This window comes from Haliotis rubra, unplaced genomic scaffold (assembly GCF_003918875.1).
Source record: "Haliotis rubra isolate DU_JTF1 unplaced genomic scaffold, ASM391887v1 Scf2, whole genome shotgun sequence".
Taxonomy (NCBI): Eukaryota; Metazoa; Mollusca; class Gastropoda; order Lepetellida; family Haliotidae; genus Haliotis; species Haliotis rubra.
In genome coordinates, this window is record NW_025766002.1 from 5,722,749 (window position 1) to 5,736,059 (window position 13,311).

Genomic DNA, 13,311 nt, shown 5'->3' on the forward strand with positions numbered 1-13,311 from the left:
GTTTGCTCCGTCCCTCATCGGATACAACCATTCAACCTAATTTTCAGTAAACAGAAGATGAAACACAGTATTAAGTCAACATCCCGTTTTTATTTTTTTATAAAACTGCTATATGTGTTAGAGGTGGATACGTTGTTTAGAACATCCTGCTCAGCATGAACATGTCCATAAGCTGGGAGTTACCTCCCTCTGCGGAGGCTGAAGAAGCACCAGAGCTACCTCCATTGTTCTGGGTACCTGACAGCATGGGGAACAAAGACTTGCCCTCTTGGTTTCCAGACAGTGCCATTGCCATCAATAAGGACTCCATACCTTGGCCATTTCCTCCCTGCTGATTTCGGTTTAAGGTGTTCATGATGGCCATGGTGCGCAGCATTTCGTTGTTGTTGCCACCACCGTTGTTGTTGAACATCATCAGTGGAATTAAGGTGTCTGCCTTTGGGGAGTTCATCAACATGTTAACCATGGCCATCTTCGCACCTTTGTCGGAACCCATTGCCAGCTGGTACAGAGACATTGCAGATGGACCAGCAGTGGCGGGACTGTTACCAGTGGCTGTCGGTACCGTTCTCTGGGTGTTCATGATGGTTCCTTGGAAATTGTTCATGGGGTTGCCTCCGGCCATTGCCTGGTTGAGAGCGATCAGATGGGCTGGAATAAATAGAATCATTTTGAGTATGGTGAGTGAGTGGGATTAAGCATGCTTTCATATATATCACGGTGTCTCAGTCTAAAGTGAAAGTCAAGCCTGTAGACCAGGTCCCAGTTCTACAAATCGATCTTTTAGCGTTAGGACTATTGTAAGCCAATGTTAAAGAACGAGTCACCTTTGCGCTTAGAACGCGTACAAGTAGGGCAGGTCTTAGGCTTTTACCATTCAGTCCAACATTTAAACATGGGTACAAGGCTAACAAACCAAGATATAATTTCGGGGCACAGCGGATTGCAAAATTGCATTCAATATACAATTTACTGAACGAAATAAATGTTTTCTACTATGCTATTTAATTAATTGATTAATATATAAAATATCCTATATCTTACTTCAAGACAGTATACAGTACCTGGAACAATGACTGCCAAGGCAACCAGGACAGAAAGCGCCGTCTTCATGATTGTTCACTGAAAGAAAATGAGCCTTTGTATAAACGTCTGCGGCAGAAAATAGTCATTTTACAATGGGCGTAAATGTCAAAACAGTGATGAAAATAACATAAATGGGTCACTGAAAAGAGTGAGTGAGTGAGTAATTGAGTTTAGCTTTACGCCGTTTTTAGCAATATTCCAGCAATATCACGGCGGGGGACACCAGAAATGGATTTCTCACATTGTACTCATGTGGGGAATCGAACCTGGGTCCTCGACGTGTCACTGAACATCGGGTAAGAGTGTTTTGCTGTACCGGTAGGACCTGACACTCACACAATGTGTATAAAGTAAGTGTTGGCTACATTAAATACAACAAGTTAATGTACTTCAAGAAACCCGGAGTGCTAGTTTCCGACCATTACCCAACCACAAACCAACATCGCCATTAATAATTTACCAAGTAAATGCTTCGAGTCAGTAAATTAAAGTTTCACAATACATTTAATTACAGTACGTCTGCATAACTAAATACAAAGTAAACTCTAGTACTGGACATGATAAAACCAAATATGTAAAAATAGACCATATAACATATGTTGTATTTGGGATTACACTTTCTTAGTAAACATATTTTACATCTGACGACTTTGTAAATGGCATTTGTGCATTTATAAAAAGACCACTTGTGTCTTGAAAAGGTACATAGAAAAGAATTGTAACTTGATACCAACTTACCAGGTGAGGTTCTGCACACTGAGGTTGTGAATGGAGGTAGATGGAGGACACACTGCAGCATGGAAAGAGACGGGGGTATATATCCACCCTGTCTGACTCAAACATGACACCCTTGTCGCTCATTAATTACAGTGATGCATCGCTTGACAACTCTTACAACAATGCATGCCTATGAGGTAATCTTCTCGAAACATTGTTTGTTCAATAACCGCTGACGCGTGCGACCCAAATGCCTGCCATTCAGTGTCTCTCTTTGTCTGACCGTACAGACCCTGAAGTAAATATATCCAAGAAAGCCCACGCAATTTTAAAAAATGTGGCAAGTCTTGATTTCCTCAGTTTCTGAAAATAAGAAAGTCTCAGGGCTCCTTTTCATTATATATATATTTTTTTTACTATGAACTTTTTTTCAGTAAAATATGTTCATTTCAGAGACTACTTGTTAGTCTATGTCCCTTTATGTATGTCTGCCGTGTAGTGTCCCTCTATGCATGCCTGTCATGTTTGTGTCCATTTATGCATGCATACCGTAAAGTGTCCATCTATTCATGTCTGTCGTGTACTGTCAATCTATGCATGCTTCCCATTTAGTGTCCTTCTATGCATGCTTGACGTGTAGTGTCCCTCTATATTTCGCATGTCTGACGTGTGGTGTCTCTCTATGCATGTCTGACGTGTATTGTCCATCTATGCATCCCTGCCGTGTAGTGTCCGTCTGTGCATGCCTACCGTGTATTGTCATCTATGCAAGCATATCGTGTATTGTCCCTCTATGCATGCCTGACGTATAGTGTCCTTCTATATATAACATGCCTGCTGTGCATTATCCCTCTATGCTTGGCACGCCAGGCGCGTAGTGTCCCTCTATTAACGCCTGTCGTGTAGTGTCCCTCTATGTATAACATGCCTGACGTGTAGTGTCCCTCTATGTATAACATGCCTGACGTCCAGTGTCCCTCTATTCATGCATGTCGTGTCCCTCTGACAAGACCACGTGAGCTGCCAAGCATCAGCTAATTTACATAAGGGTAAGATATGCCATAAGGTAATCTCAGCGGAAGTGTGGGGCTGGTTTCACTAGCGTTGACGTTATACATTGGCATTTTCTTTGTCGATGTTTCTACTGGTTTCAGCAGCAGCTTGGTAGCTATTAGTTATGCTGAGTCAAGTACTAAAGAAATGTTTCTGTGGAGACATTAAAAATACCCCTGTTGCGAAATGAATATATTTATTCAGTGTTTGTCTTTGCTTATTTATAAGCAACCGAATCTTTTCACCTGTACACAGATGTAATTCAGTGATATAATAGCATTAACAACGTCATCACTTGAAAGACTGGTTTGTTTATCGGCGCCGTCACAAAGCAGGGGTACTATTGTGGGGCGTCAAGCAGAGAGAAACACACATTTATGTAAGGGTCGGGTGTTTCCGAAAGACTTGACTTTCTTACCGTTTTCGCCTGACTTGTCATCACTGGTTCACTAATTGGTTCAAGCAATTTTTAACGTCGTTTTGTGGTTAACGTCCAATGAGTGAGTGAGTTTGGTTTTATGCCGCACTCAGCAATATTCCAGCTATATGGTGGTCGTCTGTAAATAATCGAGTCTGGACCAGACATTCAAGTGATTAACAGCATGAGCATCGAGTCTATGCAATTGTGATACGATGACATGTGTCAACCAAGTCAGCGAGCTTGACCATCCGATCCCGTTAGTCGCCTCTTACGATAAGCATGAGTTACTGAAGATGAATTTTAACGCAGATCTTCACGGGTGCTTTACGTCCAATGGAATCTGTTTCGTCGGTTAATAGAGACTAGTTACTCTTTGGAGTTGACATTTTATGTGTTATATACTTAGTGAAATGAAATACTTAGGCCACGTATAGAAACCGTAAGTTCCTCATGGTGCGAATTACGTCATGATTGAATATCTATGCAGTTTTGGCACCATAACATGAGGATCTTTGAAGGTCAAAATACATTTTTTTCCTCGCGACGGGGCGTTATTAGTTCACTCACCCTAACTAAACTGTACAAAATAACTTATGCCCTCATTCACGTCCACAGCAAACGTTTATCGATCGGGGCACCGTTCTCAGGAAACCTCCCACACTTCAACATCGACATTTGAAGTATTGAGATAACTTTGTTGTACAAACATGATGGATGGAAATCGACTACACGGTTGAAGGTCTTGCATGTGCCCGTTTTCCGAGATTGCCGTCAAGAGACAAATGTTTCGTTTGTATCTGAATTCCTACCTATAGAAATTAAGTGTAAGAAATACCAACACAACAGTTATTATCGTGTCTTGAAATATAATTAATAAAACTGAGTTGCTCATCGAAATGAATATGTTTAAAAAATTGTACTTTAAAATGTTTTTTAATAGTATGACATAATTTCAAACGCCCAATCTGGTATTTGATTATACCGCCATTCCCAATACACATCACACCGCCCGTACCAACCATCAACAATAACACAAAGGTTAGAGAATATGCGAGACCTGGGGATCCTATGTCACTGTCTTTTCCACACAATTCCACAGTAATTGCACAACATAATCCTCAACAAAAATAGTGTGCACTCAATTTTTCAACCTTTTTTCTTAAAATCTCACACAAGATATACTGGTTGTTTTCAGAGTAGAAATAACTAAATAACATCTGTATTCTATCCCGGGGTAAACTTACTGGTTGTGCGCATGCACGCACGCACACACACCATCACAACACACTCACCCCCAATCCACCGCGAATATTGTTTGCTCCCTCCCTCATCGGATACAACAATTCAACCTAATTTTCAGTAATCAGAAGATGAAACACAGTGTTAAGTCAACATCCCGTTTTTTATTTTGTTATAAAACATTTATATACGTGTTAGAGGTGGATACGTTGTTTAGAACATCCTGCTCAGCATGAACATGTCCATAAGCTGGGAGTTACCTCCCTCTGCGGAGGCTGAAGAAGCACTAGAGCTACCTCCATTGTTCTGGGTACCTGACAGCATGGGGAACAAAGACTTGCCCTCTTGGTTTCCAGACAGTGCCATTGCCATCAACAAGGACTCCATACCTTGGCCATTTCCTCCCTGCTGATTTCGGTTCAAGGTGTTCATGATGGCCATGGTTCGCAGCATTTCGTTGTTGTTGTTGTTGTTGCCACCGCCATTGTTGTTGCTGAACATCATCAGTGGAATCAAGTTGTCTGCATTTGGGGAGTTCATCAACATGTTAACCATGGCCATCTTCGAAGCTTTGTCGGAACCCATTGCCAGCTGGTACAGAGACATTGCAGATGGACCAGCAGTGGCGGGACTGTTACCAGTGGCTGTCGGTACCGTTCTCTGGGTGTTCATCATGGTTCCTTGGAAATTGTTCATGGGGTTGCCTCCGGTCATTGCCTGGCTGAGAGCCATCAGATGGGCTGGAATAAATAGAATTATTTTGAGTATGGTGAGTGAGTGGGTTTAAGCATGCTTTCAGATATATCTCGGTGTCTCAGACTAAAGTGAAAGAGAAGCCTGTAGACCAGGTCCCAAGTTATACATATGAATCTTAGCGTTGCGACTATTGTAAGCCAATGTTAAAGAACGCGAGTCACCTTTGCGCTTAGAACGGGTACAAGTAGGGGAGGTCTTAAGCTTTTACCATTCAGTCCAACATTTAAGCATGGGTATAAGGCTAACAAACCAAGACATAATTTCGGGGCACAGCGGATTGCAAAATTGCATTCAATATACAATTTACTGAATGAAATAAATGTTTTCTACTATGCTATTTAATTAATTGATTAATAAATAGAATATCCTATATCCTACTTCAAGACAGTATACAGTACCTGGAACAATGACTGCCATGGCAACCAGGACAGAAAGCGCCGTCTTCATGATTTCTCACAGAAAGAAAATGAGCCTTTGTATAAACGTCTGCGGCAGAAAATAGTCATTTTACATTTTAACAGGGTCACTGAAAAGAGTAAGTGAGCAAGTAAATGAGTTTAGTTTTATGTCGTTTTTAGCAATATTCCAGCAATATCACGGCGGGGGACACCCGAAATGGATTTCTCACACTGTACCCATGTGGGGAATCGAACCCTGGTTCTCGGCATGTCACTGAACATCGGGTAAGAGTGTTCTGCTGTACCGGTAGAACCTGCCACTCACACAATTTGCATAAAGTAAATGTTGGCTACATTAAATACAACAAGTTAATGTAGTTCCAGAAACCCGGAGTGCTAGTTCCCGACCATTACCCAACCACAAACCAACATCGCCATTAATGATTTACCAAGTAAATGCTTCGAGTCAGTAAACTAAAGTTTACAGTAAGTCTGCATGACTAAATACAAAGTAAACTCTAGTACTGGACATAAAAAAACCCCAAATATGTATAAATAGACCATATAATATATGTTGTATTTGGGATGACACTTTCTTAGAAAACATATGTTACATTTGGCAACTTTGTAAATGGCATTTGTGCATTCATAAAAAGACCACTTGTGTCTTGAAAAGGCACATAGAAAGGGAATTGTAACTTGATATCCACTTACCTAGTGAGGTTCTTCACACTGAGGTTGTAAATGGAGGTAGATGGAGGACACACTGCAGCATGGAAAGAGACGGGGGTATATATCCACCCTGTCTGACTCAAACATGACACCCTTGTCGCTCATTAATTACAGTGATGCATCGCTTGACAACTCTTACAACAATGCATGCCTATGAGGTAATCTTCTCGAAACATTGTTTGTTCAATAACCGCTGACGCGTGCGACCCAAATGCCTGCCATTCAGTGTCCCTCTATGCATGTCTGCCGTGTAGTGTCCCTCTATGCATGCCTGACGTGAAGTATCCGTCTATGTATGTCTGCCATTCAGTGTCCATCTATGCATGTTTGCCATTTTGTGTCCATTTATGCATGCATACCGTGTAGTGTCCATCTATTCATGTCTGTCGTGTAGTGTCCCTCTATATTTCGCATGTCTGACGTGTGGTGTCTCCCTATGCATGCCTGACGTGTATTGTCCATCTATGCATGCATGCTGTGTAGTGTCAATTTATGCATGCCTTCCGTGTAGTGTCCCTCTGTTCATGCCTACCGTGTATTGTCATCTATGCATGCATGCCGTGTAGTGTCCATCTATGCATGCCTTCCGTGTACTGTCCGTCTATGTATGCGTGCCGTGTAGTGTTCCTCTATATATGACATGCCTTCCGTGTATTGTCCCTCTATGCATGCCTGACTTATAGTGTCCTTCTATATATAACATGCCTGCTGTGTAGTGTCCCACTATGCTTGCCACGCCAGGCGCGTAGTGTCCGTCTATTAACGACTGTTGTGTAGTGTCCCTCTATGTATAACATGCCTAACGTGTAGTGTCCCTCTATGTATGACCTTCCGTGTAGTGTCCCTCTATGCATATGCCTTCCGTGTAGTGTCCCTCTATGCATGCCTGACGTATAGTGTCCCTCTATGCTTGGCACGCCAGGCGCGTAGTGTCCCTCTATTCACGCCTGTCGTGTATTGTCCCTCTATGTATAACATGCCTGACGTGTAGTGTCCCTCTATGTATAACATGCCTGACGTGTAGTGTCCCTCTATGTATAACATGCCTGACGTGTAGTGTGCCTCTATTCATGCATGTCGTGTCCCTCTGACAAGACCACGTGAGCTGCCAAGCATCAGCTAATTTACATAAGGGTAAGATATGCCATAAGGTAATCCCAGCGGATGTGTGGGGCTGGTTTCACTAGCGTTGACGTTTATCATTGGCATTTTCTTTGTCGATGTTTCTACTGGTTTCATCAACGGCTTGGTAGCTATTAGTTATGCTGAGTCAAGTACTAAAGAAATGTTTCTGCGGAGACATTATAAATACCCCTGTTGCGAAATGAATATATTTATTCACTGTTTTTGTCTTTGCTTATTTATAAACAACCGAATCTTTTCACCTTTACAAAGACGTAATTCAGTGATATAATAGCATTAACAACGTCATCACTTGATAGACTGGTTTGTTTATCGGCGCCGTCACAAAGCAGGGGTACTGTTGTTGGGTGTCAAGCAGAGAGAAACACACATTTATGTAAGGGTCGGGTGTTTCCGAAAGACTTGACTTTCTTACCGTTTTCGCCTGACTTGTCATCACTGGTTCACTAATTGGTTCAAGCAATTTTCAACGTCGTTTTGTGCTTTACGCCCAATGAGTGAGTGAGTTTGGTTTTATGCCGCACTCAGCAATATTCCAGCTATATGGCTGCGGTCTGTAAATAATCGAGTCTGGACCAGACAATCAAGTGATTAACGGCATGAGCATTGAGTCTACGCAATTGGGATACGATGACATGTGTCAACCAAGTCAGCGAGCTTGACCATCCGATCCCGTTAGTCGCCTCTTACGATAAGCATGAGTTACTGAAGATGAATTTTAACGCAGATCTTCACGGGTGCTTTACGTCCAATGGAATCTCTTTCGTCGGTTAATAGAGACTAGTTACTCTCTGGAGTTGACATTTTATGTGTTATATACTTAGTGAAATGAAATACTTAGGCCAAGTATAGAAACCGTAAGTTACTCATGGTGCGAATTACGCCATGATTGAATATCTATGCAGTTTTGGCACCATAACATGAGGATCTTTGAAGGACAAAATACATTTCTTTCCTCGCGACGGGGTGTTATTAGTTCACTCACCCTAACTAAACTGTACAAAATAACTTATGCCCTCATTCACGTCCACAGCAAACGTTTATCGATCGGGGCACCGTTCTCAGGAAGCCTCCCACACTTCAACATCGACATTTGAAGTATTGAGATAACTTTGTTGTACAAACATGATGGATGGAAATCGACTACACGGTAGAAGGTCTTTCATGTGCCCGTTTTCCGAGATTGCCGTCAAGAGACAAATGTTTCGTTTGTATCTGAATTCCTACCTATAGAAATTAAGTGTATGAAATAACAACACAACAGTTATTATCGTGTCTTGAAATAGGTTTAATAAAACTGAGGTGCTCATCGAAATGAATATGATTTAAAATTGTACTTAAAAATGTTTTTTTAATAGTATGACATAATTTCAAACGACCAATCTGGTATTTGATTATGCCGCAATTCCCAATACACATCACACCGCCCGTACCAACCATCAACAATAACACAAAGTGAGTGAAAGGATATCCTTATCAAATAAATGCATGTATTATCCATTGTTTAAAAATGCCATAGTTCTTGAGTCATATCTCATCCTGTGTTAATGTTAAAAAGTTTAGAATAGCACTGGCACGATTCAGATGCTCTTCTCATGATTTGTTGATTGAAAGAGGCAGATATATGAATGTAAAAAGAGAAAATAGAATATGTACACTTTGTAATTTTAACGAAATAGAAGATGAATTACATTTTCTCCTAATATGTCCATTTTATGACCGGTTGCGAACAAAATATATTAAAAGATACTACTATGTCCATCCAAATGTGATAAAATTCTCCTCATTGTTAAGTAGTAAAAATCCAGTTCATCTACTAAATATTTCAATGTTCATTTACTATGCTATGATTACCCGATCTAAATTCCTCTCAAATGTAACATAACTTTATGTACTATAGGCCTGTGGCCTTCTCAGTGCAAATAAAGATTATTATAATAACACAAAGGTTAGAGAATATGCCAAAGTATGTATCCTATGTAACTGTCTTTTCCACACAATTCCACAGTAATTGCACACCATGATCCTCCACAAAAATAGTGTGCACTCAATATTTCAACCTTTTTTTAAAAAATCTCACACAAGATATACTGGTTGTTTTCAGAGTAGAAATAACTAAATAACGTCTGTATTCTATCCTGGAGAAAATTCCAGGTTCTGCGCATGCACGCACACACCATCACAACACACTCACCCCCAATCCACCGCGAATATTGTTTGCTCCCTCCCTCATCGGATACAACAATTCAACCTAATTTTCAGTAATCAGAAGATGAAACACAGTGTTAAGTCAACATCCCGTTTTATTTTGTTATAAAACTGCTATATGTGTTAGAGGTGGATACGTTGTTTAGAACATCCTGCTCAGCATGAACATGTCCATAAGCTGGGAGTTACCTCCCTCTGCGGAGGCTGAAGAAGCACCAGAGCTACCTCCATTGTTCTGGGTACCTGACAGCATGGGGAACAAAGACTTGCCCTCTTGGTTTCCAGACAGTGCCATTGCCATCAACAAGGACTCCATACCTTGGCCATTTCCTCCCTGCTGATTTCGGTTCAAGGTGTTCATGATGGCCATGGTTCGCAGCATTTCGTTGTTGTTGTTGCCACCACCGTTGTTGTTGCTGAACATCATCAGTGGAATCAAGGTGTCTGCCTTTGGGGAGTTCATCAACATGTTAACCATGGCCATCTTCGAAGCTTTGTCGGAACCCATTGCCAGCTGGTACAGAGACATTGCAGATGGACCAGCAGTGGCGGGACTGTTACCAGTGGCTGTCGGTACTGTTCTTTGGTGGTTCATCATGGTTCCTTGGAAATTGTTCATGGGGTTGCCTCCGGCCATTGCCTGGTTGAGAGCCATCAGATGGGCTGGAATAAATAGAATCATTTTGAGTATGGTGAGTGAGTGGGTTTAAGCATGCTTTCAGATATATCTAGGTGTCTCAGACTAAAGTGAAAGAGAAGCCTGTAGACCAGGTCCCAAGTTATACATATGAATCTTAGCGTTGCGACTATTGTAAGCCAATGTTAAAGAACGCGAGTCACCTTTGCGCTTAGAACGCGTACAAGTAGGGGAGGTCTTAGGCTTTTACCATTCAGTCCAACATTTAAGCATGGGTATAAGGCTAACAAACCAAGACATAATTTCGGGGCACAGCGGATTGCAAAATTGCATTAAATATACAATTTACTGAATGAAATAAATGTTTTCTACTATGCTATTTAATTAATTGATTAATAAATAGAATATCCTATATCCCACTTCAAGACAGTATACAGTACCTGGAACAATGACTGCCAAGGCAACCAGGACAGAAAGCGCCGTCTTCATGATTGTTCACTGAAAGAAAATGAGCCTTTGTATAAACGTCTGCGGCAGAAAATAGTCATTTTACAATGGGCGTAAATGTCAAAACAGTGATGAAAATAATGTGGGTCACTGAAAAGAGGGAGTGAGTGAGTAAGTGAGTTTAGTTTTATGCAGTTTTTAGAAAAATTTCAGCAATATCACGGCGGGGGACACCAGAAATGGATTTCTCACATTGTACCACTCACACAATTTGCATAAAGTAAATGTTGGCTACATTAAATACAACAAGTTAATGTAGTTCCAGAAACCCGGAGTGCTAGTTTCCGACCATTACCCAACCACAAACCAACATCAACATTAATGATTTACCAAGTAAATGCTTCGAGTCAGTACATTAAATTTTCACAATACATTTAATTACAGTAAGTCTGCATGACTAAATACAAAGTAAACTCTAGTACTGGACATGATAAAACCAAATATGTCAAAATAGACCATATAACATATGTTGTATTTGGGATGACACTTTCTTAGAAAACATATGTTACATTTGACCACTTTGTAAATGGCATTTGTGCATTCTTAAAAAGAACACATATGTCTTGAAAAGGCACATAGAAAAGAATTGTAGCTTGATACCCACTTACCAGGTGAGGTTCTGCACACTGAGGTTGTAAATGGAGGTAGATGGAGGACACACTGCAGCATGGAAAAAGACGGGGGTATATATCCACCCTGTCTGACTCAAACATGACACCCTTGTCGCTCATTAATTACAGTGATGCATCGCTTGACATCTCTTACAACAATGCATGCCTATGAGGTAATCTTTTCGAAACATTGTTTGTTCAATAACCGCTGACGTGTGCGACCCAATTGCCTGCCATTCAGTGTCCTTCTTAGTGTCCCGTACAGACCCTGAAGTAAATATATCCAAGAAAGCCCACGCAAGTCTAGAAAATGTGGCAAGTCTAGATTTCCTCAGCTTCTGAAAATGAAAAAAGTCTCAGGGCTCCTTTTCATTATATATATTTTTTTTACTGTGAACTTTTTTTCAGTAAAATAAGTTCATTTCAGAGACTAGTTGTTAGTCTATGTCCCTCTATTCATGTCTGCCGTTTAGTGTCCCTCTGTGCATGCCTGACGTGAAGTATCCCTCTATGTATGTCTGCCATTCAGTGTCCATCTATGCATGCCTGCCATTTTGTGTCCATTTATGCATGCATACCGTGTAGTGTCCATCTATTCATGTCTGTCGTGTAGTGTCCCTCTATATTTCGCATGTCTGACGTGTGGTGTCTCTCTATGCATGCCTGACGTGTATTGTCCATCTATGCATGTATGCTGTGTAGTGTCCATCTATGCATGCCTTCCGTGTAGTGTCCCTCTGTTCATGCCTACCGTGTAGTGTCCATTTATGCATGCATGTTGTGTATTCTCCATCTATGTATGCCTGCCGTGTAGTGTCCCTCTATATTACGCATGTCTGACGTGTGGTGTCTCTCTATGCATGCCTGACGTGTATTGTCCGTCTATGCATGCATGCCGTGTAGTGTCCCTCTATGCATGCCTGCCGTGTATTGTTCCTCTATATTTCGCATGTCTGACGTGTGGTGTCTCTCTATGCATGTCTGACGTGTATTGTCCATCTATGCATGCCTTCCGTGTATTGACCATCTATGTATGCCTGTCGTGTAGTGTCCCTCTATGTATAACATGCCTGACGTGTAGTGTCCCTCTATTCATGCATGACGTGTCCCTCTGACAAGACCACGTGAGCTACCAAGCATGAGCTAATTTACATAAGGGTAAGATATGCCATAAGGTAATCCCAGCGGATGTGTGGGGCTGGTTTCACTAGCATTGACGTTATTCATTGGCATTTTCTTTGTGTATGTTTCTACTGGTTTCATCAACAGCTTGGTAGCTATTAGTTATGCTGAGTCAAGTACTAATTAGAAATGTTTCTGCGGAGACATTAAAAATACCCCTGTTGCGAAATGAATATATTTATTCAGTGTTTGTCTTTGCTTATTTATAAGCAACCGAATCTTTCACCTGTATACAGACATAATTCAGTGATATAATAGCATTAACAACGTCATCACTTGATAGACTGGTTTGTTTATCGGTGTCGTCACAAAGCAGGGGTACTGTTGTGGGGTGTCAAGCAGAGAGAAACACACATTTATGTAAGGGTCGGGTGTTTCCGAAAGACTTGACTTTCTTACCGTTTTCGCCTGACTTGTCATCACTGGTTCACTAATTGGTTCAAGCAATTTTCAACGTCGTTTTGTGCTTTACGCCCAATGAGTGAGTGAGTTTGGTTTTATGCCGCATTCAGCAATATTCCAGCTATATAGGGGCGGTCTGTAAATAATCGAGTCTCAACCAGACAATCAACTGATCAACAGCATGAGCATTGAGTCTACGCAATTGGGATACGATGACAT